A 25,955-nucleotide genomic window follows, 5' to 3' on the forward strand; every position below is an offset into this window, starting at 1 on the left:
ACAGCAGGGTTTGACACCTGTGCCGGGTTGGGTACAGGGCCCGGCTGAAGGCAAGGTCCTGCTACCAACCCAGTGCTGTGCACAGTCTGTGTTGTCTCCCATTATGGGTGGGGCACAGGCCTTACAGCCAGCCCTCACTGTGCCCAGCCTTTCACCGAGACTACTGGGGGTGGCTGCTGCGGTGGTCTGGAAAGCTGTGGGTAAATAATGATTTAAAAAAAAAAAAATACTAAAAAAAACAACGATGAAAATGAAGTTATGGTTAGCTTTGGTTATTGCACCCAAATGCGAGTTTCAAGCACTTTACAAATTCACTGAAACCCCACGATTAAAGTGGAGTTATTGTGTGGTGTAGGCTGCCCTCCAGTGCCCGGAACAAGTAACTGCACCTGTGCCATGCTGCCGTGTGTCCTGCGGTCCTCTGCCTGGACCTGTTGTGCCGCACGGCGCCATTAGCACAGGGCCTCAGAAACGGAGTTTCCATACGTGGGGATTCCCAGGAAGTGGGCACGTGCAAGGAAATCTGATGGCGGATGCGTGGGAATCTGATGATGGGTAAGTGGCCATTTCATGCTGTGTGTGTGGGAATGTGATGGTGGGTGAAGGGTTACCTGGTAGTGGGTGGGTTGGCATCTGAAGGTGCGTGCATGTGTGGAGGGTCACTATCTGAAGTTTTTTTTTTTATGTGGCAGGTTTTTTTTTAACTCTACCCCTGCCTTGCCGAGTGTTGCTGGTGAAGCATCAGCAGACTTGAACTGTTCCACCTTGCCCAAGGACGGGGAGGGGTGTGGGACTGTTCTCTGCGACAACCAATTACATTGCCCAAAGGCTGGAATTCCATGATTGCTTCCTCCTACCCGCCTTGCACTTGGGTAGGGAGAGTTATTTTGTTTAACTGCCCCCTACTTCTTGGAGGTTGAAAGCCTCACAGCCTGAGCCTTAAATCCTGCTGCAGACCAATAAATATACCCATCAGAGGAAACTAAAACACTTAGCAAGTATCTTCACAGGTTGCTAAGAGGTAAATTGAGTTTTAAGAGCGTTTTAAACTTCTAAAGCTCTCTGTGTATCTAAGAGGTGTACACGCTCTGGAGCAATGTCAGGTATTTCTGCCTCTGGGCCATCACTGACTTTTGGCAGGTATACACTTTCTTAATTCTATTTTGGCAGACCGCATCAACACCTTGAGAATCGGTCAGATTTCACACTTATTTTTCCTAAATGACATTCAAGTGAATCATCAATGAAGCCACGAGAAAGCCCTAGGCAGATGGCTGCAAAGGAGTGAAATACCACTTGGCTGATGTGTGCATTAAAAAGTGTCAACATTGTACGTGCTCTAGGTGGATCTGCTAGGAAGTTTGATACTATTTGATAATTACACATAAGGTCATGTTCTGTAGCACTGAAACTTCTACGTAGCATCTGTGTCTTTTATCTATGATGTCAATGCTCTCCCTGATATCGCAGTACTGTAATACTTGGGGATATGGGCCAACGCACCGATTGACACCAATTATAGTTAGCTGTGTGTACCTGTTACTGAAGGGATATCTAGCAACTTGGCATTCTGTCGGCATACAAAGGCCATCCTTCACCTGACATAAAAGAAGTGGAGGACCGTCACAGTGCCCACCTATTCTGCTGTCCTGTTTTGCGAAATGGCCAGAAAAACATTTCGGTACTGAATAATAACATGATATATGAGAACATCACAGCTTGACTGGTGGGAACAGATTTCTACTTAAAGGTGGGATCCCAGGGTCTGCCTATTATGCATGGTAGGGGGCAATCAAAAAACATCTGTGTTCAGAGCTCCAGCGCCTCGGTTCCTCTAGTCTTCTTACTCCCTCTCCATCCAATCCTGACGCTTCTCTCATGCTGTTGCCAGTATGAGAGAAGCTCTGGGATTGGCCTGAGCAGGCAGAAATGCTGCTCAGGGAGAGAGCGAGAAGCTGTGCAACACAGCCGGTGGAGAGTTCTAAATGTGTATGACAGATTGGCACCTCGGGTAGCCGGCCAAACTGACATGCTCACTTTGAAGCGCACCGCCCCTCCTCCTCCACCTGCTGACATGGAGGATGCTGGCCCCGCCCTGCCCTAAGAACGTGGAAAAATAAAGTGATAATAAAATACTTTTATTATCACTTTACTTTTCTGATTTTTGCAGCGGGGCCACACTCCCTGCCTTTCTTCTTTTATTTAACTGATATGCGAGTGTGGGTCAGGGGTGACTGTGGGTGAGTATGTACTCTGCATACAAATATATACGTTTAATGCCCTGATTACTTACCAGTGATCGTCATTTATCTGATTCTTCCATACACAAAAATAAGGTAAACCATAGATGCAAAGAAACAAACTTTTATTACTACATCCCAGGGAAATGTTAGCTTACACCTGTAACACAATTACAGCATGGCTGCCTTAGTAAGACTCTGATCCAAAACACAATTCAGTTCCTTGGGCCACATTCAGCCATTAATGTGAAATACATGTGGGCAGAGTAGCTCACGTGGCTGCTTTGTAGATATTGACAATACAAATGCCTGGCCATTCTAGCCAGAAAGTGGTCATACCTCTGGTAGAATGAGCCTGCACCCACCCCAGAGGATCTCTACCAGGGTCTGAATATGACACAGAGACAACTGTTTTGAGCCACCTATTTAGGTTAGCTTTTGAAGCCTTGCAGCACTCTTAAGTGCTAATATTGATAAACTGTCAGTTTGTGTGAAATCAGCCATTCAATGCAGACAGATCTTCAAAGCCCTCACTAGACCTGATTCCTAATAAGAACTGGCACTGAAGCAAGCAAGGATACTTTCCTGATCCCTAAGAAATGCAGAATTAACAGACAGAAGAAAATTTGACCGAAAACCTAGACAATTCTGTCATCAAAAATCTTTAGGTAGGTGTGATGAGAGAGTCACAAACCTTATGCTCAATTCGTCTTGCTGTATTAATAGCCACCAAGAAGAAAACACGTATGATAGGAACATTCTAAAGCGTTCTACAAAGAATCAAGAGGAGTGTTTTTGCAAAAAGGATAAAGGCAATGGTAGATTCCAAGACGTGTGTTGGAGCAAAGATATTGGCCCCAGTAGTTTAAAACCCTTTAATACTCTCAACACAATGGTCTGAATAGACTAAAAATCACCTCAAGAGGATCTAAAGGCTTTTGTTGAGGCCCATTGAAGTTTTTAAGGTGGCTACTGACAGATTCTTATTAAAACCACTCTAAAGAAATGGCAGAATATATTGTGGAGAAAGAGATAGGATAAAGCCAGATGCCTGGCTCTGCTCGAGCTCCTCTTGGACCCTCGAGCCCAAGATGAGCCGAGCTGGATATGCACTAACTGCAACGGGGTGGGGCGGTGTTGTGGTTGGACAAGTGCAACGGCATCCATTCCTAAAAAGGGTAGCTGCTCTTTTTCTATCCTTGGAAATTTGGATTGTGTCTGTGAAACATATTTGACATTGGTAAGAGTGTATGGTGAGGGAGGGGGGTAAGGTTAAGTTAACACAGCAGGGTGGCAAGAAGGTTAAGGTATTGTCTACCTTGTGAAAGTCTTGTCTTGATAGGTTTTCTGCCTTAACCACTTTTCGCACCCTGCCACCCTTAACCAGCCTTTAACATTTTCAGTGTATCTGTAGATTTAAGACTCTTAAAATGGGTGGTGAGAGCATACTTTAGATGTTTTTTTACTTCATACAGTAGTCTGCAAATTTCGTAGAACATTAAGGGGGTTATTACAACTTTGGAGGAGGTGTTAATCCGTCCCAAAAGTGACGGTAAAGTGACGGATATACCACCAGCCGTATTACGAGTCCATTATATCCCATGGAACTCGTAATACGGCTGGTGGTATATCCGTCACTTTACCGTCACTTTTGGGACGGATTAACACCTCCTCCAAAGTTGTAATAACCCCCTAAGTGGTCTAACATTATGTTCTTTGGCACTGTTCATTAAGATCTTTTCCATGGGTACGTGTTTTAGAAGCCGATGTTTGCTTCTGTGCTGTTGCAAAACTCTGCCTGTGTTTACTTCACTAAAGAGACCTAACATCGAAAAGTAAAATGTAAAAAGCTTGTCCTCTTCATCATATCTCACATCATCAACAATACCCACAATGCCTCTTGGTTTGACGCCTGGTTGTCTTGTAAAAGCTCTAGTGACATCCATCACCAATTGGTACCAATAACTTGCATGTTTGATTTTGAAACCTAACTTAACTTGTGGCCTGAATTCGTAGGTGGTAAGTGTGACAATTAGCTCTACCAGAGGTGTGGCTCTTCCTGTGGCAGGTTTGCTGATGCGTTTAATTTAATATTTGTGAATACCAGAGTGTGTCGGAGTTCTGAACCTAACATAAGTTGTGGCATATATCTGTGTCATAGTTGTGATACTTGCTCCTGCCAGGACAGGGATTTCGCCAGCAAACAATTTGTTGCAGATGTTTCTTTTGATGTCATAAATATTGAAGTGAGTCTGAGTTTTGAATCTAACATTAAGGCGGTCATTCTGACCGCGGCGGGCGGCGGTTGCCGCCTGCCATGCGTTTACCGCCGAATGACCGCACCGCGGTCAAAAGACCGCGGCGGTCATTCCAACTTTCTCGCTGGGCCAGCGGGCGACCGCCAAAAGGCCGTCCGCCGGCCCAGCGGGAAAGCCCCTGCAACGAGGAAGCCGGCTCCGAATGGAGCCGGCGGAGTTGCAGGGGTGCGACGGGTGCAGTGGCACCCGTCGCGATTTTCGCTGCCTGCAAAGCAGACAGTGAAAATATTTGTGGGGCCCTGTTAGGGGGCCCCTGCACTGCCCATGCCAGTGGCATGGGCAGTGCAGGGGCCCCCAGGGGCCCCACGGCACCCGTTCCCGCCATCCTGGTTCTGGCGGTGGACACCGCCAGAAACAGGCTGGCGGGAAGGGGGTCGGAATCCCCATGGCGGTGCTGCAAGCAGCGCCGCCATGGCGGATTCCCTGGGCCAGGGGAAAACCGGCGGGAAACCGCCGGTTCCCCTTTTCTGACCGCGGCTTTACCGCCGCGGTCAGAATAGCCCAGGAAGCACCGCCTGCCTGTTGGCGGTGCTTCCGCCGCCCACCGCCATGGCGGTCATGGACCGCCAGGGTCAGAATGACCCCCTAAGTTGTAGAATATGGGGGTCATTACAACATTGGCGGTAAAAGCCGCTTACTGCCGTGCAGAAGACCGCCAACACACCGCTGCGGTCGTGGAATTCCACAACGGTCATTATGTCCCAAAGCCCGGAATCCACCAAAATCTAGACACCCACACAAGTCCGCCACACCAAAGGTCAGTGATAAACTGGCGATAACAAAACCGACACCGTCACGTCAACAGGAATACGCCCACACTATCACGACCCACGATTCCACGCAGCGGTCTTTCAACCGCGGTATTCCATTGGCAGTACACACCGCTGCGCTCAAAATACACACACACTTACAAAACACTACCACACTGGACAATTCAAAATACACACACCTGATACACATACACACACCACTCCCACACACCCAATACAATATAAAACACACACCCACATCACCCACAATCCCCTACGACCACAATTGCGACAGAAGGCCAGAGAGAGACACCACCATCTACAAACTTGCATCACAGGCACTCAACACCATCACCCACATAACATCCACAAATGACAAATCTTAACTACTTCATCCCCCACCCTACCTGCATGCCATCACATAACCCCACCCTCGCCCTCACCCCCATCACTCCAACTCCTCACACATGTCCCAATATCACAAACCACAAATCCCAAACCCAAGCCCTGCATGCAACACCAAAGCATGGACACCCATCACCAAAGCATGGCCCCTGCACATACCCATACACCCCCTAAACCATTATCACACAAGGTCGTACACAGGAATGCAAGCACTGGGGTACACGGTCATCCACCCATTGCACACCATGGCACACACAGATGCAATAATCATGCTTTTACACCCCTGCAGGACCCCTACCCAAAGTCACCGGACAAGAGGGTCCAGATATGTCCACTCCACCCACAGAGGAGGGCCACAGTGATGACAGCAGCTCTGTCCAACTGGATCTAGATGACCAGCCCAGCCCATCTGGGACCTCGGGACAGTCGGTTCCCCTCACACTGGCACATGCCACTACAGACCTTCCCCCCTCTGGAAACACCAGCACAGCACCCACCCAGCGGGCGCATACCTCTGTCCCCAGGACACGTCAAGCAGCAGTGTGTCCACCACTACAGGGAACCCAGGCTAACCCACCACCCCAACAACACCAGGGACCTGGGGGCAGTGGCAGTGGACACACGGTTCAGGGGACAGAGGCCCAGGAACACAGGGGAACTGGGAGGGCTGCTGTGCGATAGGGGGAGGACAGGCCCAGGGAACCCACTCTCCATAAGGCCCTCTCCAACAGCATGGGAGCCTACCACCATTCCCAGGAGACGATGACGACAGTACTGGCCAAGTTTCAGGAGACCCAGCGGCTGCAAGAGGAACAGTATTTGAGCTTCAGGGAGGAACTCAAATCCATCAATTCCACCCTGGGCACCATTGTAGGGGTGCTGAAGGAACTCGTCAACACCAGGAGGGACACTGTGGCACAGCAACGTGCTCCCTGACACTAGCCTGGGCGATGAACTGCCCACCACCTCCGCCGGCGCTAGTGGACAGGAGGCACCGCCACAGGACTACCACACCAGCACCCCATCCCCTGCAGAGGGAGAACCACCTCGCAAACGGTCCCTGAGATCCAGGACAAAGACAGAGAACGATGCCAAGACCCCCGCCATGAAATGAGACCACCCTGATTGTCATCCTTTTGTCCCACCTTGTCACCCTATCCATTCATAAACTGTCCCAGCTCCACTTCCTATGCCCCTTTGGACAATGCACCTGTGAGACTAATAGACTGGACTCTGCCATGGATATTCCTCCACCATCACCCCTCACCATTTAACAACCCCCTCCAATATTGAGCACTTAAATAAACACCCTTTAAGCACAAAACAATCAGGAGTCTGTCTGTGATCTCGAAATAGTGTATTAGAAATTACAGTGGCAAAATGCTCATTCAAATGTAATGTCAACATACCTATGTCACCCAGCTATAGTCCATGAGGAAACAAAGCAGATGTCACACAGTGGGACCCACATCTGTGAAATCGTAAGGGAAAGTGACAACTCAGTGACCATACACTGGGTGAAAATGACAGACAGTAGAGAGGTAGTACATTTAAATCAGATGTAGCAGGCAGTGTTGTCTTCTTACCTGTGTCTCACTGGAAGTATTGCAGGATCACCATGTTCCTGTTGTCGATGTCCACTTCTTCTGCTTCCTCGTCTTCACTGTCCACAGGGTCCACAGCTGCCACAAGACCTCCATCTGGACCATGCTCTTGCAGAAAAGGCCCCAGTTGTCGCAAAGCCAAGTTGTGAAGCATACAGCAGGCCACGATGATCTGGCATACTTTCTTTGGTGAGTAGAATAGGGAACCACCTGTCATATGCACCGGAACCTGGCCTTCAGGAGTCCGAAGGTCCGCTCTATAATCCTCCTAGTTCGCCCATGGGCCTCATTGTAGCGTTCCTCTGCCCTTGTCCTGGGATTCCTCTCTGGGGTCAGTAGCCATGACAGGTTGGGGTAACCAGAGTCACCTGCAAATGGCGAGGGGCAACTGTTAGACACACACGAACTCATAGGGACATCCACAGACCCAGATAACTATTCCCACTGTATGGGGTCCATGTCCTCACCTAATAGCCACACACAGTGCCTCTAGAGTTGCCCCATCACATAAAGGATGCTGCTATTCCGCAGGATGTAAGCGTCATGCATTGAGCCAGGGAATTTGGCATTAACATGGGAGATGTACTGGTCTGCCAAACACACCACCTGCACATTCATGGAATGGTAACTCTTCCGGTTTCTGTACACATGTTCACTCCTGCGGGGGGTACCAAGGCCACATGTGTCCCATCAATGGCACCTATGATGTTGGGGATATGTCCCAGGGCATAAAAATCACCTTTCACTGTAGGCAAATCCTCCACGTGAGGGGAAACTATGTAGCTCCGCATGTGTTTCAGCAGGGCAGACAACACTCTGGACAACACGTTGGAAAACATAGGCTGGGACATCCCTGATGCTATGGCCACTGTAGTTTGAAAAGACCCACTTGCTAGGAAATGGAGTACTGACAGCCCATGCACTTGAGGGGGGCTTCCTGTGGGATGGCGGTTAGCTGACATCAGGTCAGGCTCCAACTGGGCACACAGTTCCTGGATTGTGGCACGATCAAGCCTGTAGGTGATGATCACATGTTGCTCCTCCATTGTCGACAGGTCCACCAGCGGTCTGTACACCGGAGGATGCCGCCATCTCCTCACATGCCCCAGCGGACGGTGCCTATGGAGGAGAACAGCGAGCAGAGAGTCAACCAACTCTGAGGTAAACACAGCTTACTCGTAAAATATTAGCAATTCGAAATTAGTCTGTATGAGTGTTGAGGCAAGGCCTACATATGTATGACGCAGTTAAAAATGCCATGTGGGCCCATGAAATGGCGGCTGCCTGACCTGTAAAGTGGGACAAGGGGATATGAGGTAACTGCGCTGGCGTTGTACACTGTCGCGGTAGGTGGTCGAAGACCGCGGCGCAATCCTGCATTGGTTAACATTGGACCGGCCGCCAGGGCCACCGACCACGGGAGCACCGCCAACAGGCTGGCGGTGCTCCAATGAGCATTCTGACCGCGGCGGATCAGCCGCGGTCAGAAGCGGAAAGTCAGCGGTCTCCCGCTGACTTTCCGCTGCTCTTTGGAATCCTCCATGGCTGCGGAGCGCGCTCCGCAGCCATGAGGATTCTGACCCCCCCTACCGCCATCCAGTTCATGGCGGGAAAGCCGCCATGAACAGGATGGCGGTAGGGGGGGTCGCGGGGCCCCTGGGGGCCCCTGCCGTGCCCATGCCAATGGCATGGGCACGGCAGGGGCCCCCGTAAGAGGGCCCCGAAAAGTATTTCAGTGTCTGCCTTGCAGACACTGAAATACGAGACGGGTGCCACTGCACCCGTCGCACCTTCCCACTCCGCCGGCTCGATTACGAGCCGGCATCCTCGTGGGAAGGTCGTTTTCCCCTGGGCTGGCGGGCGGTTTTACTGGAACCGCCCGCCAGCCCAGGGGAAAACTTGTAATACCCGCCGCGGTCTTTTGACCGCGGCGCGGTAAATTGGAGGGCGGGATCCTGGCGGGCGGCCTCCGCCGCCCGCCAGGGTCATAATGAGGCCCTATGTGTCCCAGGAGCCAATAACGATGTATGCCGGAGGTGATGGTACGCACCGCCACGGACGTGACCGCCATTTTCTCTCTGTTTAATCACTTGATACCTGATCTTCAACAGGAGAGGACCTACACTGCAAGTGCTGCTGTGACCTCAGTCTGGAAGAGACAATGGCTCGTGTGTCTGGGGAAAGGGCCCCTGCCTTCAGCACGGAGGAGTTGGAGAAACTCGTGGATGGGGCCCTCTCCTAGTACACGCTACTCCACGGTCCTCCAGACAAACAGGTAGGTACACTGTGAGCATGCTGTATGGGCAATGCCTGTGTGGAGTGGGGTGGATGAAAGATGGGGGGGGAGAATGATGTGTGCATGAAACGACGGTGAGTGCATGTGCCACATGGCAAGGATAGGGATGCGGGTCAATGACTGTGACAGTGCAGTTGGTAATAACTTCTCTTTTTCCCCTATACAATTTATGTAGGTCAGCGCTCACCAGAAGAAGGATATTTGGCGTGCTATCGCCAAGGACGTCCGAACCCTGGGGGTCTATCACAGACGGAGCACCCACTGCTGGAAAAGATGGGAGGACCTGCTCACCCAGGAGGGCGGGCATCTCCTTCGCCCCAGGCACCTCAGGCCCTGCCCCAATCACCCCTGCTGCCCTCAGTGAGGAGGCCATTGACCTCCTCAGGTCCCTCACTGTTGGGCAGTCTACCATTTTGAATGTCATCCAGGGTGTAGAGAGACAGTTGCAACAAACCAATGCATTTCTGGAGGGCATTCATTCTGGTCAGGCAGCCCTTCTGCGAGCTTTTCAGACTCTGGCCTCAGCACTGATGGCAGCCATTGTCCCTGTCTCTAGCCTCCCCCCTCCAACTTCCTCCACCAAGATCCAATCCCTGTACCTCAGCCTACCCCAAGCACACCATCAGACCAGCATGCACACACCTCAACACACAAAGGAAGCTCAGGCAAACATAAGCACCACACATCCCACAGGCACACACGCAAGCATCACACACATGCAGACATAGCAACATCCATTGCCTCCACTGTGTCCCCCTCCTCCTCGTCTCCCTCCTCCCTCCCAGTCTCGTCTCCACTCACACCTGCATGCACTACATCTACAGCCACTACTTCCATCACCAGCAAACCCAGCAGCCCCGCTGGCCCAGACAGGACCGCCAGTAGCAGCCCCGCTGCCCAGGAGGCGACCGCCAACATCATCCCCGCTGCCCAGGAGGCGACCGCCAGCAGCCCCGCTGGCCAAGACAGGACCGCCAGCAGCAGCCCCACTGCCCAGGAGGTGACCGCCAGCATCAGCTTCGCTGCCCAGGAGGCGACCGCCAGCTTCAGCCCCGCTGCCCAGGAGGCGACCGCCAGCAGCCCCGCTGGCCCAGACAAGGCCGCCAGCAGCAGCCCCGCTGCCCAAGACAGGACCGCCAGCAGCTGAAGCGCTGCCAAGGACACCGCCGCCACAATCCCGCTGCCAAGGACACCGCGCCACAAGCACCGCTGCCAAGGACACCGCCACCACAAGCACCGCTGCCAAAGACACTGCCGCCACAAGCACCACTGCCAAGGACACCGCTGACACAAGCACCGCAGGCGGATGAGCGCCAAAAGCACTGACTCTACTGAGGCCGCCACGAGCAGGATGAAGCACTCTGGTCACCAAGCCCCCTCCAGAACCAGTGGAGTATCACAACCACTACCTCTGTCCTTGGCAGGATGAAGCACTCAGGGCACCAAGCCCCCTCCAGAACCAGTGGAGACTGTTATCCACTTGAGAGGCTGTGACTTTGCATTCCCCGGGATTGAACAGTGGGCAACCCACCCACTGTAGAGACTTGTGAGCCTGTGGCTTTGCGCTCCCCAGGATTGAATAGTGGGCAACCCACCCACTGTAGAGACTTGTGGGTCTGTGGCTTTGCACTCACCAGGGTTGAACAGTGGGCAACCCACCCACTGTAGAGACTTGTGAGACTGTGGCTTTGCACACCCCAGGGTTGAACAGTGGGCAACCCACCCACTGTAGAGACTTGTGAGACTGTGGCTTTGCACTCCCCAGGATTGAACAGCGGGCATGGGGCCCCCTCGTGGATTTGGCGTCGTGCACTCAACCGGCAGAGGTGCCCCCCCTTTTCCTTCCCCCTGAGGTGCCTGTTTTTTTTCTATGGGATGCCCCTGCAGTGTTCTCTCCGTCATGTTCGGGTATCTTGTGTGGGCCTCGCCCATGCAGTGTGGGCCCAGTGGTCCACGAACTTTAAGGGTGGAATACCCTGGACTAATATTCTTGGTGTATATATTTGTAAATAGTGTATGTATATTATTTGACTACTGAGTTTTGATATATTACAATTGTTCAGCTCATTTCCTTTTGTCTTTGCATTCTTCCGGGGGGTTTGCGGGTGTAACTGTAATGTATCATGCTGTATTAGTATGTGTGTTGTCGTGGGTGAGGTTGGGGGTGGGGGTGTTGCGTGTTGCATGTGTGGGTCACTGTTTTTTCCCTCCCCCTCCCCTGTGTCGTAGGTGCAGTACTCACTGTGGTCTTCACCGCCGACGTTCGTGCTCCTGGTAGAGGAGCAGGAAGATAAGGGCTGGAAGAATCTGAAGTTCCGGTTCCATGGCGTCCTGGTTCCTCGTGGGATGTGTAGAAGTGAGCGTTTTCCCTCCGAAGTCCAGTTTCTGCCGTGTTTTTGTTCGCGGTGAATCCGCCCCGGAAAAGGTGGCGGATTGGTAGGTTGTGATACTGTGGGCGGTACATTGTCTCCCGCCTGTCTGTTGGCGGTGACCGCCGCGCTGTTTGTACCGCCGTGGCAGTCGGAGTGTTAAAGTGGCTGTCTTTGTTGGCAGTATCCGCCACAGTCGTAATTAAATTTTTTTTACCGCCGGCCTGTTGGCGGTCTTACCGCCGCTTTAACACCGACCGCCAGGTTTGTAAAGACCACCTTTGTGATCTGCTGATACACGTTCTTTGCAGCAGACATATTGACCCTCTCCTCTACCTTACGAAGAGTCAAAACTTCCACTAGACAAAACTCTGATCTCTTTCCAGGAAGCCCATTAATCATCAGAGTTATCATTAAATTTTTACTGTTGCCTGAAAATTGCTGAAGGCAAGGAACAGCGGTGCATTTAAAACCATAATATACTTGCAAACACGGCGGCCCCCAACCGAAGTCAGCACCCGGTGGCACCGGTCGCACCGCCCTAGAGCTGGCTCTGGTTGTACCTCCTGGCCTCATGCAGAGATATTATCCTCATCTGCCCATCACTAACTGCCATCCCCGACAGCCACCATACCTAATGCGCTAAAGGTAGCAGGGAAAACCCACTTAGTGCACAAGGCAAGGTGCGAAAGAGGAAGCCTTCCCTGGTGTACCTCCCCAATGCCCTTATAAACCCTACTTCTACTCCCCCCAGCCAGTTAGTTCATTTGTCCCCGTTGGTACGGACCCTGGGGGTCTATCACAAACGGAGCACCCACTGCCGGAAAAGATGAGAGGACATTCGCCGCTGGAGCAAGAAGACGGCGGAGGCCCAGCTGCGGATGGCTTCCCAACGTGGGAGGGGTGCCCGTCGCACCATGACCCCCCTGATGTTCAGGATCCTGGCCGTGGCGTACCCGGAGTTGGATGGGCGCTTGAGGGCATCACAGCAGCAACAAGGGGGTGAGTACACTCTCATTCAGCTGATTCAGCGCGCAGTGGAGGTGTCTGGGTGGGGGAGATGGGCTGTGGGTTTCCCTAGGCCAGGGCGAGTGTGCTAGTTAAGTCCCCTTTTTCAGGCACACCCTGTGGCATCCCACCCCACCTGGGTACAGTGCCAACTACACCTAGTCAGGCTCCTGTGACATCCATGTCTGAAGATATCGGCCATAGCCTTGTAGGCCATGTCACAGGGATTGAATAGTGGACCCCAAGTGCACGGCGTAGTGCAGGGGGCTTCTGTGTCTGTCGTGTCCGCCAACAGTAGCGGTAATGCATGCACTCAACATGTCTTTCTTCTGTCTCCTCCCTCCCTTTTTGTGGTCTCCCTGTACATGTGTGCAATAGCAAGCAGTGGCACCGGAGCAGGAGGGAGCGGCATCCCACATGGCCCTGGAGGGCGACACTACGGAGTCCGATTTCACCAGTGGGACGGAGGGCGAGGAGAGCTCCACGGCGGGGACAGGAGCTGACACCAGTGATACGGACTCGTCCTCTAATGCGAGCTTCCTTGTGGTGGCGGCCCCATCTGTGCCCCCCGCATCTACAGGTACAGCTGCCACCCCCCACTCCAGCTCCGCCCTCCCAGCAGCCCCTCAGCCTTTGCCCCATGCCTGCTCACCCAGGAGGGTGGGCATCTCCTTCGCCCCAGGCACCTCAGGCCCTGCCCCAGTCACCCCTGCTGCCCTCAGTGAGGAGGCCATTGACCTCCTCAGGTCCCTCACTGTTGGGCAGTCTACCATTTTGAATGTCATCCAGGGTGTACAGAGACTGTTGCAACAAACCAATGCATTCCTGGAGGGCATTCATTCTGGTCAGGCAGCCCTTCAGCGAGCTTTTCAGACTCTGGCCTCAGCACTGATGGCAGCCATTGTCCCTGTCTCTAGCCTCCCCCCTTCAACTTCCTCCACCCAGATCCAATCCCTGTACCTCAGCCTACCCCAAGCACACCATCAGACCAGCATGCACACACCTCAACACACAAAGGAAGCTCAGGCAAACATAAGCACCACACATCCCACAGGCACTCACGCAAGCATCACACACATGCAGACATAGCCACATCCATTGCCTCCACTGTGTCCCCCTCCTCCTCGTCTCCCTCCCAGTCTTGTCTCCACTCACACCTGCATGCACTACATCTACAGCCACTACTTCCATCACCAGCAAACCCATCACCACACCCCGCTAACGTGCAGTCACCAACCCCACTACCATTCACACATCCCCTGTGTCCTCTCCCAGTGTGTCTGTGACACCACCCCCCAAGGTACAGAAACACAGGCACACACCCACCCAACAGCCATCAACCTCACGACAGCCTCCAGCGCATGCACCTTCACCCAAAGTCACCAAACGTACACCTCCTACAACCCCAACCTCTTCCTCCACTCCCAAGCCCCCTCCGGCTACCCGTCCCAGTGTTCCTAAGAAACTTTTCCTGTCCACCCTTGACATCTTTCCCTCACCTCCCCCACCCCGTCAGTCTCCTAGGGCCCGACTCTCCAGGTCCCAACCTAGCACCTCAGCCACAACATCGGCGGGACCAGTGGTGCCAGTAGTCACCGGATTCTGGAGTGCACCAGGCAGCAGGGCAGCCAGTGTGGCAAGGAGCCACAGCACGGACAGTCCCCCACCTGTCAAGCATCAAAAGTTGGCCAGTGCCCGGCGGCAGAGGGGGAAGACAGCAGCCAGCAAAGCCGCTCCCAGGGGTACAGGTGGGAGTATGGAGTCAGCTGCGACACCTTCCAAGGTAGGGAAGGGGCACAAGAAACCCAGCAAGTCTGGAAAGATCAGCACGGCGGAGAAGACCGCCATCAGCCCCGCTGCCCAGAAGCCAGCCAGCAGCAGCCCCGCTGGCCCAGACAGGACCGCCAGTAGCAGCCCCGCTGCCCAGGAGGCGACCGCCAGCATCAGCCCCGCTGCCCAGGAGGCGACCGCCAGCAGCCCCGCTGGCCCAAGAGGCGACCGCCAGCATCAGCCCCGCTGCCCAGGAGGCGACCGCCAGCAGCCCCGCTGGCCCAGACAGGACCGCCAGCATCAGCCCCGCTGCCCAGGAGGCGACCACCAGCAGCACCGCTGGCCCAGACAGGACCGCCAGCAGCAGCCCCGCTGCCCAGGAGGCGACCGCCAGCATCAGCCTCGCTGGAGGGCGACACTACGGAGTCTGATTTCACCAGTGGGACGGAGGGCGAGGGGAGCTCCACGGCGGGGACAGGAGCTGACACCAGTGATACGGACTCGTCCTCTGATGCGAGCTTCCTTGTGGTGGCGGCCCCATCTGTGCCCCCGCATCTACAGGTACAGCCGCCACCCCCCACTCCAGCACCGCCCTCCCAGCAGCCCCTCAGCCTTTGCCCCGTGCCTGCTCACCCAGGAGGTTGGGCATCTCCTTCGCCCCAGTCACCTCAGGCCCTGCCCCAATCACCCCTGCTGCCCTCAGTGAGGAGGCCATTGACCTCCTCAGGTCCCTCACTGTTGGGTAGTCTACCATTTTGAATGTCATCCAGGGTGTAGAGAGACAGTTGCAACAAACCAATGCATTTCTGGAGGGCATTCATTCTGGTCAGGCAGCCCTTCTGCAAGCTTTTCAGACTCTGGCCTCAGCACTGATGGCAGCCATTGTCCCTGTCTCTAGCCTCCCCCCTCCAACTTCCTCCACCAAGATCCAATCCCTGTACCTCAGCCTACCCCAAGCACACCATCAGACCAGCATGCACACACCTCAACACACAGAGAGAGCTCAGGCAAACATAAGCACCACACATCCCACAGGCACTCACGCAAGCATCACACACATGCAGACATAGCAACATCCATTGCCTCCACTGTGTCCCCCTCCTCCTCATCTCCCTCCTCCCTCCCAGTCTCGTCTCCACTCACACCTGCAAGCACTACATCTACAGCCACTACTTCCATCACCAGCAAACCAATCACCACACCCCGCTAACGTGCTGTCACCAACCCCACTACCATTCACACATCCCCTGTGTCGTCTCCCAGTGTGTCTGTGACACCACCCCCCAAGGTACACAAACACAGGCACACACCCACCCAACAGCCGTCAACCTCACGACAGCCTCCAGCGCACGCACCTTCACCCAAAGTCACCAAACATACACCTCCTACAACCACAACCTCTTCCTCCACTCCCAAGCCCCCTCCAGCTACCCGTCCCAGTGTTCCTAAGAAACTTTTCCTGTCCACCCTTGACCACTTTCCCTCACCTCCCCCACCCCGTCAGTCTCCTAGGGCCCGACTCTCCAGGTCCCAACCTAGCACCTCAGCCACAACATCGGCGGGACCAGTGGTACCAGTAGTCACCGGATTCTGGAGTGTACCAGGCAGCAGGGCAGCCAGTGTGGCAAGGAGCCACAGCACGGACAGTCCCCCACCTGTCAAGCATCAAAAGTTGGCCAGTGCCCGGCGGGAGAGGGGGAAGACAACAGCCAGCAAAGCCGCTCCAAGGGGTACAGGTGGGAGTATGGAGTCAGCTGCGACACCTTCCAAGGTAGGGAAGGGGCACAAGAAACCTGGCAAGTCTGGGAAGATCAGCACGGTGGAGAAGACCGCCATCAGCCCCGCTGCCCAGGAGCCAGCCAGCAGCAGCCCGCTGGCCCAGACAGGACCGCCAGTAGCAGCCCCGCTGCCCAGGAGGTGACCGCCAGCATCATCCCCGCTGCGCAGGAGGCGACCGCCAGCATCAGCCCCACTGCCCAGGAGGCGACCGCCAGCAGCCCCGCTGGCCCAGACAGGACCGCCAGCATCAGCCCCGCTGCCCAGGAGGCGACCGCCATCAGCCCCGCTGCCCAGGAGCCAGCCAGCAGCAGCCCGCTGGCCCAGACAGGACCGCCAGCAGCAGCTCCGCTGTCCAGGAGGCGACCGCCAGCATCAGCCTCGCTGCCTAGAAGGCGACCGCCAGCATTAGCCCCGCTGCCCAGGAGGCGACAGCCAGCAGCCCCGCTGGCCCAGACAGGACTGCCAGCAGCAGCCCCGCTGCCCAAGACAGGACCGCCAGCAGCTGAAGCGCTGCCAAGGACACCGCCGCCACAATCACCGCTGCCAAGGACACCGCCGCCACAAGCACCGCTGCCAAAGACACTGCCGCCACAAGCACCACTGCCAAGGACACCGCTGCCACAAGCACCGCAGGCGGATGAGCGCCAAAAGCACTGACTCTACTGAGGCCGCCACGAGCAGGATGAAGCACTCTGGGCACCAAGCCCCCTCCAGAACCAGTGGAGACTGTTATCTACTTGAGAGGCTGTGACTTTGCATTCCCCAGGATTGAACAGTGGGCAACCCACCCACTGTAGAGACTTGTGAGACTGTGGCTTTGCACTCCCCAGGATTGAACAGTGGGCAACCCACCCACTGTAGAGACTTGTGAGACTGTGGCTTTGCACTCACCAGGGTTGAACAGTGGGCAACCCACCCACTGTAGAGACTTGTGAGACTGTGGCTTTGCACTCCCCAGGAATGAACAGTGGGCAACCCACCCACCGTAGAGACTTGTGAGACTGTGGCTTTGTACTCCCCAGGATTGAACAGTGGGCATGGGACCCCCTCGTGGATTTGGCGTTGTGCATTCAACCGGCTGAGGTGCCCCCCCTTTTCCTTCCCCCTGAGGTGCCTGTTTTTTTTCTATGGGATGCCCCTGCAGTGTTCTCTCTGTCATGTTCGGGTATCTTGTGTGGGCCCCACCCATGCAGTGTGGGCCCAGTGGTCCACGAACTTTAAGGGTGGAATACCCTGGACTAATATTCTTGGTGTATATATTTGTAAATAGTGTATGTATATTATTTGACTACTGAATTTTGATATATTACAATTGTTCAGCTCATTTCCTTTTGTCTTTGCATTCTTCCGGGGGGTTTGGGGAAGTAACTGTAAAGTATCATGCTGTATTAGTGTGTGTGTTGTCGTGGGTGAGGTTGGGGGGTGGGGGTGTTGCGTGTTGCATGTGTGGGTCACTGTTTTTTCCCTCCCCCCTCCCGTGTCGTAGGTGCAGTACTCACCATGGTCTTCACCGCCGGCGTTCGTGCTCCTGGTAGAGGAGCAGGAAAATAAGGGCTGGAAGAATCTGAACTTCCGGTTCTATGGCGTCCTGGTTCCTCGTGGGATGTATAGAAGTGAGCATTTTCCCTTCGAAGTCCTGTTTCTGGCGTGTTTTTGTTCGCTGTGAATCCGCCCCGGAAAAGGTGGCGGATTGGTAGGTTGTGATACTGTGGGCGGTACATTGTCTCCCGCCTGTCTGTTGGCGGGGACCGCCGCGCTGTTTGTACCGCCGTAGCGGTCGGAGTGTTAAAGTAGCTGTCTTTGTTGGCAGTATCCGCCACGGTCGTAATTAATTTTTTTTTACCGCCGCCTGTTGGCGGTCTTACCGCCGCTTTAACACCGACCGACAGGTTTGTAATGACCACCTTTGTGATCTGCTGATACACGTTCTTTGCAGCAGACATATTAACCCTCTCCTCTACCTTACGAAGAGTCAAAACTTCCACTAGACAAAACTCTGATCTCTTTCCAGGAAGACCATTAATCACCAGAGTTATCATGACATTTTGACTGTTGCCTGAAAATTGCTGAAGGCAAGGAACAGCGGTGCATTTAAAACCATAATATACTTGCAAACACGGCGGCCCCCATCTGAAGTCGGCACCCGGTGGCACCGGTCGCACAGCCCTAGAGCTGGCTCTGGTTGGACCTCCTGGCCTCATGCAGAGATATTATCCTCATCTACTCATCACTAACTGCCATCCCCGACAGCCACCATACCTACTGCGCTAAAGGTAGCAGGGAAAACCCACTTAGTGCACAAGGCAAGGTGCGAAAGAGGAAGCCTTCCCTGGTGTACCTCCCCAATGCCCCTATAAACCCTACTTCTACTCCCCCCAGCCAGTTAGTTCATTTGTCCCCGTTGGTCCATACCAACCGCCCAAAGCGTTGGCAGGCCCCTTGTTATTTATAATCTGGCTTCACAGTTCACCTGTCCTCAGACAATTATGTGAGCATCACCAGAGAACGGCTTGGCTCTGCCCCTAAAGTTGGGAGCTAAGAGTAGATGTTTTGATTGGGCAGAAGTTGTGTGATTCCACAAGAAAGTGCTTGTCCTCCATGTAGCTGCGATCATTTTGTTTATGAAGCTGCGAGAGCTTGAACGGTCAGTGACACAGCCACACATACACGACATTGTAATGCTATTAAACAGTCTTAGATAACTAGATAATTAATGTTGGTGTTTCTGTGGCAGCAGCACAAATGGAAGTGGGGCATTCATTAACCACATGGATTTGTAGGTCTTGCATGACAGAGCAACTGACACTGGACCTTAACCTACACCAGTTTTATTCTACTGTTTTTTGATTGCACACAAATATATATACAGTACCATGATATTTACTTTTGATGCTTACATTACCAGACAACATCCCTTAAAAGCCAGACCTATTGGCGTTAGTATTGTTTGTTTTCAAATATTGGCAGAACAGGTGCTCCACTCTGCTTTTCTCCCTGGGACTGAAGTTTTCGGTTGCAACCTCCCTGAATCACAGCGACTCTCAGACCCCTGCTCCAACCCGACCTCTCCTTGCAAAGGGGCAGCAGTGAATGAAATCTTAATTTCGCATATGAAATACAATTAAATTAAAATGTGTGCGTTGTGTTGTAATAACTGCTCAAATTGATCCATTTACATGGCTCGGGGGGTACAGTTCTTCAAAGCACACTGAAGCAGCTTTCCTGTACCATTTTGACACAATGCTCGTTTTCAATCTGATAGCACATTGTGACCAGTAGCATATCATTTGTTTACACAGCAACCCAACTTAGCATAGTGCAATAAAAACACAGACATAATTATTTGTATTTATAATTTGAGGCCATGTTGTAATTTACGCAAATAATTCATCTAGTTACACCATACACCATGAAAACAGGAAATACGGAGATAAATAACGAAACGACCCAATAGAAAAAAGTGGGGGATATTGTTGATCATGGAAGCTAAATTCTGGTGCTAGCAATCTCTCGATGTCTGGTACCAGCAGTTATCACTTTAACAGATAACCTCCTTTTAGCCAGACGTGTACTTTGGTAATCACTACTACCTCCTCTCATGCATAGGCAGGCATTTTGAGAGGGGCCATTTTTGTAAACGTCATTATCACTTTTAATGCCAATTTCTGCTCTCAATCTCGGCGTTTTTAGGATTAGGAATACCACTCTGTCATGGATGAGAGACATCCAAGTGTGAGAGAACAATAAATGACCATTCCCCAGGCACCTGCGTAGGAATGGTGCCAAGGACAGGGTAACAGTGGGGTCAGTGCCTAAAGGTACTGTTTTGACTGACATGTTCACTTTGTACTGGCACACCTGGGTGAGCATCACCAGTAATCACGTATTACCGTCACTGAGCCCCTTTATTGTTAAAGTCAGGCATATTAGAGGGTTAAAAATAATATGCTGAGATTGCCATGTCTGCTATTGGAGTAACTCAGCCAGTGGATGATATTGTCATAGAGTGAGTATTGTTCTTAACTATTGGAAACTTCTCAGCAGCCAAACTGGGACAGTTTATTAGGCCGAATTTCTGCATCCAATTTTCTAATCCATTTCTAATGGAAGGTGATGAGGTTATCCGAAGTTTTATTTTATTAACAGAAACAAAGGAGTAATGTTCCCCTAAGTAATCAATTACAGAAAACACTGGATGACCTCGGCATCGCTAGTCAGTCTCATATAATGAAGGGTGAGAGTAATCACCGAGTGAAGCTGTTAGTATGTTTAGAGAGCGGGAATAATGGATCTTAAATCCTCAAAGTACTTAAAAAAACCGCCAGATCGCAAATAATCTAGACACCCCATGTCTTCCAACATTCGGCAGCATGTCTGTAATATTCGATAACTTCCCTGACTGCCAGAGGGACTCGTAGCTAGAGATTCTTAGGGATCTCTTGCCACACATGCACCAAGGTTTGGAAGATTTTAGGCTCAGCCTGCTTACAGTATTACCTGTAGTTAATGTTTAGAGGGCGGGAGTTGTATGGATTTATCATTAAGGATGAATCAAATTGCAGGCGAAGGTTGAAAGAAAAGATTCATAGTGTGAATGAATATTCCACAATAGGAAATATAAAAAAAAAAAAGTTTTCAAGCCCCACCCTTGAATTAAAGAGACTCGATGCAAGTTGCAGGACCAAAGCATCCCTTATAGGGCCCATATGAACCAATTAATTGTTACTAGATGTTTAAAGAAATGTCTAGGTATAGTGTTATTGTTATATGGCACATAAATAGCGCAACATCAGCTATTAGTATGGCCTCAAAACACATTCAGGCATCCACAAGATAACTTTCCAACTAGTGCCCCAAGGTAACGATAACTCGCACGTCGCCATGCACAGTTTTTGCATCAATAATTTTACTGCAGATGTTACAGTGATATTATCAATGATGTCAAAGAAGATGCCGTGAGTGCTGTAATATCTGGGGTAATTAATAAGCAGTGCATGGCGAGGGCGTGAGATATAGTTACCTTATGGCATTAGTTATAGTTACATGAAATAACCCTACCAGCTACATTTCTATGTTTTTCTGCATATAAAATCTGAACCTAAATATAACGTCCCGGTAACCTTTGTTTTTTAGTGAATTTCTAAGTTTTTAACATTCTATTTCCTAACTATAACGGCCCTGTTACCTTTGTTTTTTTTTTGTGTGTGAATTTCTAGGATTTTTTAACATTCATTAAGATACCCTTCGCATCGCGTGGGGGTTGGATGCAGGGCCTGGCATTGTGCTGTCCCCACCCAAGCTTGCTTCTCCTGTCTCCTTCTCCTTGCCATCCATTGTCCAAGTTTGTGCCCCTGCTCCCTCATTACAGCCCTGTGTTGCTGTTGTTCTGCCACTGCCCTTCCTGTTTGCACTGAGCAGTTAGCTTGCTGCCACATCCGCCTCCTACCTACCCTCTGTTGTCTGAGTCCATGTACCGGCCCTTTCCCTCCTTCCTTGCATGGTCCGATGTGTTGCCACAACCCCCTCCCTCCTGCCTTTCATGGTCTGTTGGGCGTAAACTGTCCTTCCCGTCAGTCCGGTATGGTAAGCTTGCTGCCCTCGCCTCCTTACCCTTTGCTCTCTGTTGTCCATGTGAATTGCCCTGTCCTCTCCCTATTCCTTTCCACAGTCCTTAATGCTGCACTGCCATCCCGCTTGCCCTTTGTGGTGTATTGTGCTGCTGCAGCCCCATATGCTTGCCCTGTAAGGTCAGTTTAGATGGAGGGGATCCATCTCCTCAGAGATATTCTTCGGTAGGGTGACTGGATGGTCCGCCTCAACCTGAAAGACGTCTACCTTTCAATTCTGATTTGGCACCTGCATCAGAAATTTCTCCAGTTCATATGGAAGGACCAATGGTTTCATTTCAAGGCTCTCCCCCTCGGGCTCTCCTCCGCTCTGTGGTGCTTTACCAAGGTCATGCACCCGGTAGTGGAGAATCTACGGTTCAAAGGCGTTCATCTGATTGTTTACCTAGATGACATCCTGATTATGGCCCAGCACCCACAGACTCTACTTTGTCACCTGAACTGAACCATCCAGCTCTTACAGAGTCTATGCTTCATCATCAATACAAAGAAGTCATCTCTTTGCCCATCCCGTTGCATGGGATTCCTGGGATTCCAGATCAACTCATCCATTCCCAGTTGTTACTTCCCCTCTCAAAAATGAAAAGCAGTCCAGAAAGAGATCAGATCCATCCTTCACAAGACCCAGTTCTCTCTCAGAGCTTTGGCCAGGATGGTGGAACTCCCAGCCTCCTCGATCCGTTGGATCTCCCCAGATCCTCTTCATTATTGAGAACTACAAGGCTTGAAGATACAGTGTCTTCAAAGAGGTGTGAATTACTCAGATCTCATTTCTCTCACTCCCGAGACCAGGTCCAAACTACAATGGTGGCTAGACCACATGTCCACCTGGAACGGCAGAGCCATTTTTGGCACTCAGCCGGACATCGTGCTGGAATCAGAGCCAGACGATGGGGCTGAGGCACCAGATGCGGCAACGTTTTCACCGGGAGCGATGGTCGGGTAGAGGAGTCTCATTTGCACATAAACTGCTTGGAACACTCTGCCGGTTCCTTCGTCGTTCAAGCTCTGGCCCCACACTCCAAAGGCTGTGTCCTTCTGAAAATGGACAGCATCTCAGCAGTCTGCTATACAAACAAACTGTGAGGAACAAAATCCCAAGTTATAGCAGAGATTGCAAAGACCTTTTGGCAATATTGCCTTCAACGCTACATTTTTTTCTGTAACAGCAGAGTACCTCCTGGGTCTATGCAATGTGGTGGCCGACTGGAACTCGAGATTCCTCAAAGATGCCAGCGAGTGGAAACTCCAGCACTCGGTGTCTTTCAAGCCCTATAGAACCGGTGGAGTCATTGCCACATAGATCTATTTGCCTCACGTCTGTCCCACCCCAATTACCCCAGTTTGTCTCTTGGAGACCAGATCCTTTGGCCAGTGACGCATTCCTACAGCATTGGCAGTGCCCTATTCATTATGTATTCCCGCTTTTCCTGATGATTCCGAGGGTCACAGCTCAAGACCTTCGACAAAGAGCGGAGCTGATTCTAGTCACGCCCCATGGAGAGCTCAATCTTGGTCCCCCGTCCTGTTGGAGATGTCTCTCGGGACTCTTAAGTCCAGATTCCGTCATTTCCGGATCTGCTGACTGAACCAATGGGGAAGTCACATCCCCTTCTTCTTCAAGACATCCTTCAGCTCATGGCTTGGGGCATTTCCGAACATGCTGGTTTGTGTCAGACCTTTTGGACCAAGCTGTTAAATTAATCTCCGCATCCTGGTCAGAGGTTATCCATAAACTATATGCCTCAGCCTGGCGTGAGTAGTTGGGTTGGAGCGACCCACGGAGTTTGGATCCCCAGGGGGCGCCCGTTACCTCAGTCATCAACTTTCTAGCTGAAATGGCATCCAACGTATTGGTCATAGCTCCATCAATAATTATCAATCAGTTATCACCACATGTCACACCTTTCCTAAAGGTAAACCTATTGGGGAACTCCCTTTGATCAGTAGGGTTATGAGAGGAATACGCTTATCCAACCCTCCTCTTCCAAAATATTCTGCTTTGTGGGATGTTAATATCATCCTCAAATACCTCCAATGATGGCCGGCTAATTCTGATTTGTCTCGGAAACAGTTATCAGCTAAACTGATTAATTTATCATGCCTGGTCTCCTGCAGAAGGGTGTCTGATGTCAAGGCCTTAGACCTTTCAGGTAGGGTCTATTCTCCAGATGGAGTTACATTTTCCTTGACTAGGTGCACCAAGGCCGTTTCAAAGCAAATTACCTATCCTAGCTTCCCAGCAAAGCCTGAACTGTGCATTGTTCAATGCATTAAAGAGTACGAAGTTCGCACTACAGAATTTCACCAATCCATTGGAGGCCAGCTCCTAATTGCTCTCCAGAAGCCATTTCATCTTGTGTCTTCTGTCACACTAGTTCGCTGGATGAAGTGGATTCTGTCAGAGGCAGGTATATACACGTCTAGGTTTGATGCACACTCCGTTAGAGGAGCCATGGTGTCTAAGTCCTTCAACCTAGGATCACACCTTCAAAGGCAGCGGATTGGTCTGCTGATTCTACGTTTAAAACCTTGTACTACAAACCGATTATTGATGTGGCTTCCTTGGTTCTCCAACACCTTTGATCAAGCATAATCCGAAGCCTCCCGTCCTGACATAGAATAAAACATTTCTAGCTAACGCATCAAGAAATTTCAATTCTATTAAGGACACGGAGGGGAGGATTATCCCGCCCTTCCACCTCTCAATACAATAGAATGAATTACTGTGGAAGGTTGTTATATTCATTTGTATTGATTTTGTGTTTTCCCTCCCATCAGTAATGATTATTGTTGGACTGAAATGTTAATCCAGAGTTCTGGGTATTATGTTGCCTTTATCTCTATCTTTTTTCAGATGCTGAACAAAAGACTGGGGAGTGGAATTTGAAAGCTCTGCTTTTGTCTCCAGAAATGGTCCCAGTTGGTCCTTTAACAACGTTGGATTGATCTGTTCCATTGACGTTTGCGGTGGTTGTTCTACATTTGAAAAGACTTCCAGTGGCCGAAGATGTTCACGAGAAGAATCAAGCCGCAAAGAAATAGGACGATCATGGCACTGAGGGGTTTATATAGAGGAGGCAGTTGGGCATCATGTGCGCAGAAGATATATCGTCATTATGAACGTTTTGGAAATGTAGTTTTACTTTGATTGTTTTTCATTGGCTGCTGTGTGTTTTGTGTTAATAAACAGTGAAGAAGGAGAAAAATAATCCTTACCTCCATGTCTTTAATAGAATTGAAAATTCTTGAAACGTTAGCTTGAAAAAATGTCAAATTTCATTCTCATATGGGTGAGAAAAATAATGTGAATTTACAGAAAATATGCTCTCATTTTACCTTCTGGAGCACCTTCCATTACCTCAATGGAAACACATGAGAAAACAGTTTTCTCTCAAGCATGATTAATGAAATCCCAGCAGAAGGTTTTCACAGGGTAAAATCACCTTAGAACACACCACAATTCCTAAAATTAGTATGGTACCATCAACAAATGTTTTATATTGTAACTAAAATCTTATCACCCTTTACATGTTCTCCTTTTTGTGACCCTCAAAACCTGCCATTCACTACAATGCATTTCAATAGGGTCTATGTCCCAGAGTCCTGTAAATACTGCCACAGCATGTTGTCCATGTTGTGGCCAGACAATAAAGGGGTGGGTCCATTTGGGACCCCCATTATACCCTTTGGGGTCTGGGTGTTCTCACCCTGCCCTCTTACATATTTTTAAATTAATTTTCAGGACACAGTGACCACGTCCCTGAGTCTTGTAATGGCTGCCAAAACA

General features: G+C 51.3%; 1 long non-coding RNA gene across 1 annotated transcript; it reads left to right on the forward strand.

Annotated features, from left to right (window-relative positions):
- The first annotated feature begins 440 nt into the window (after window positions 1–440).
- LOC138260728 (uncharacterized) lies at window positions 441–25,377 on the forward strand. Its single transcript, XR_011198944.1, has 2 exons — window positions 441–555; window positions 25,023–25,377. It is a non-coding gene; the product is annotated as an uncharacterized lncRNA (long non-coding RNA).
- The last annotated feature ends 578 nt before the right edge of the window (window positions 25,378–25,955 follow it).

This window comes from Pleurodeles waltl, chromosome 10 (genome assembly GCF_031143425.1).
Source record: "Pleurodeles waltl isolate 20211129_DDA chromosome 10, aPleWal1.hap1.20221129, whole genome shotgun sequence".
Lineage (NCBI taxonomy): Eukaryota > Metazoa > Chordata > Amphibia > Caudata > Salamandridae > Pleurodeles > Pleurodeles waltl.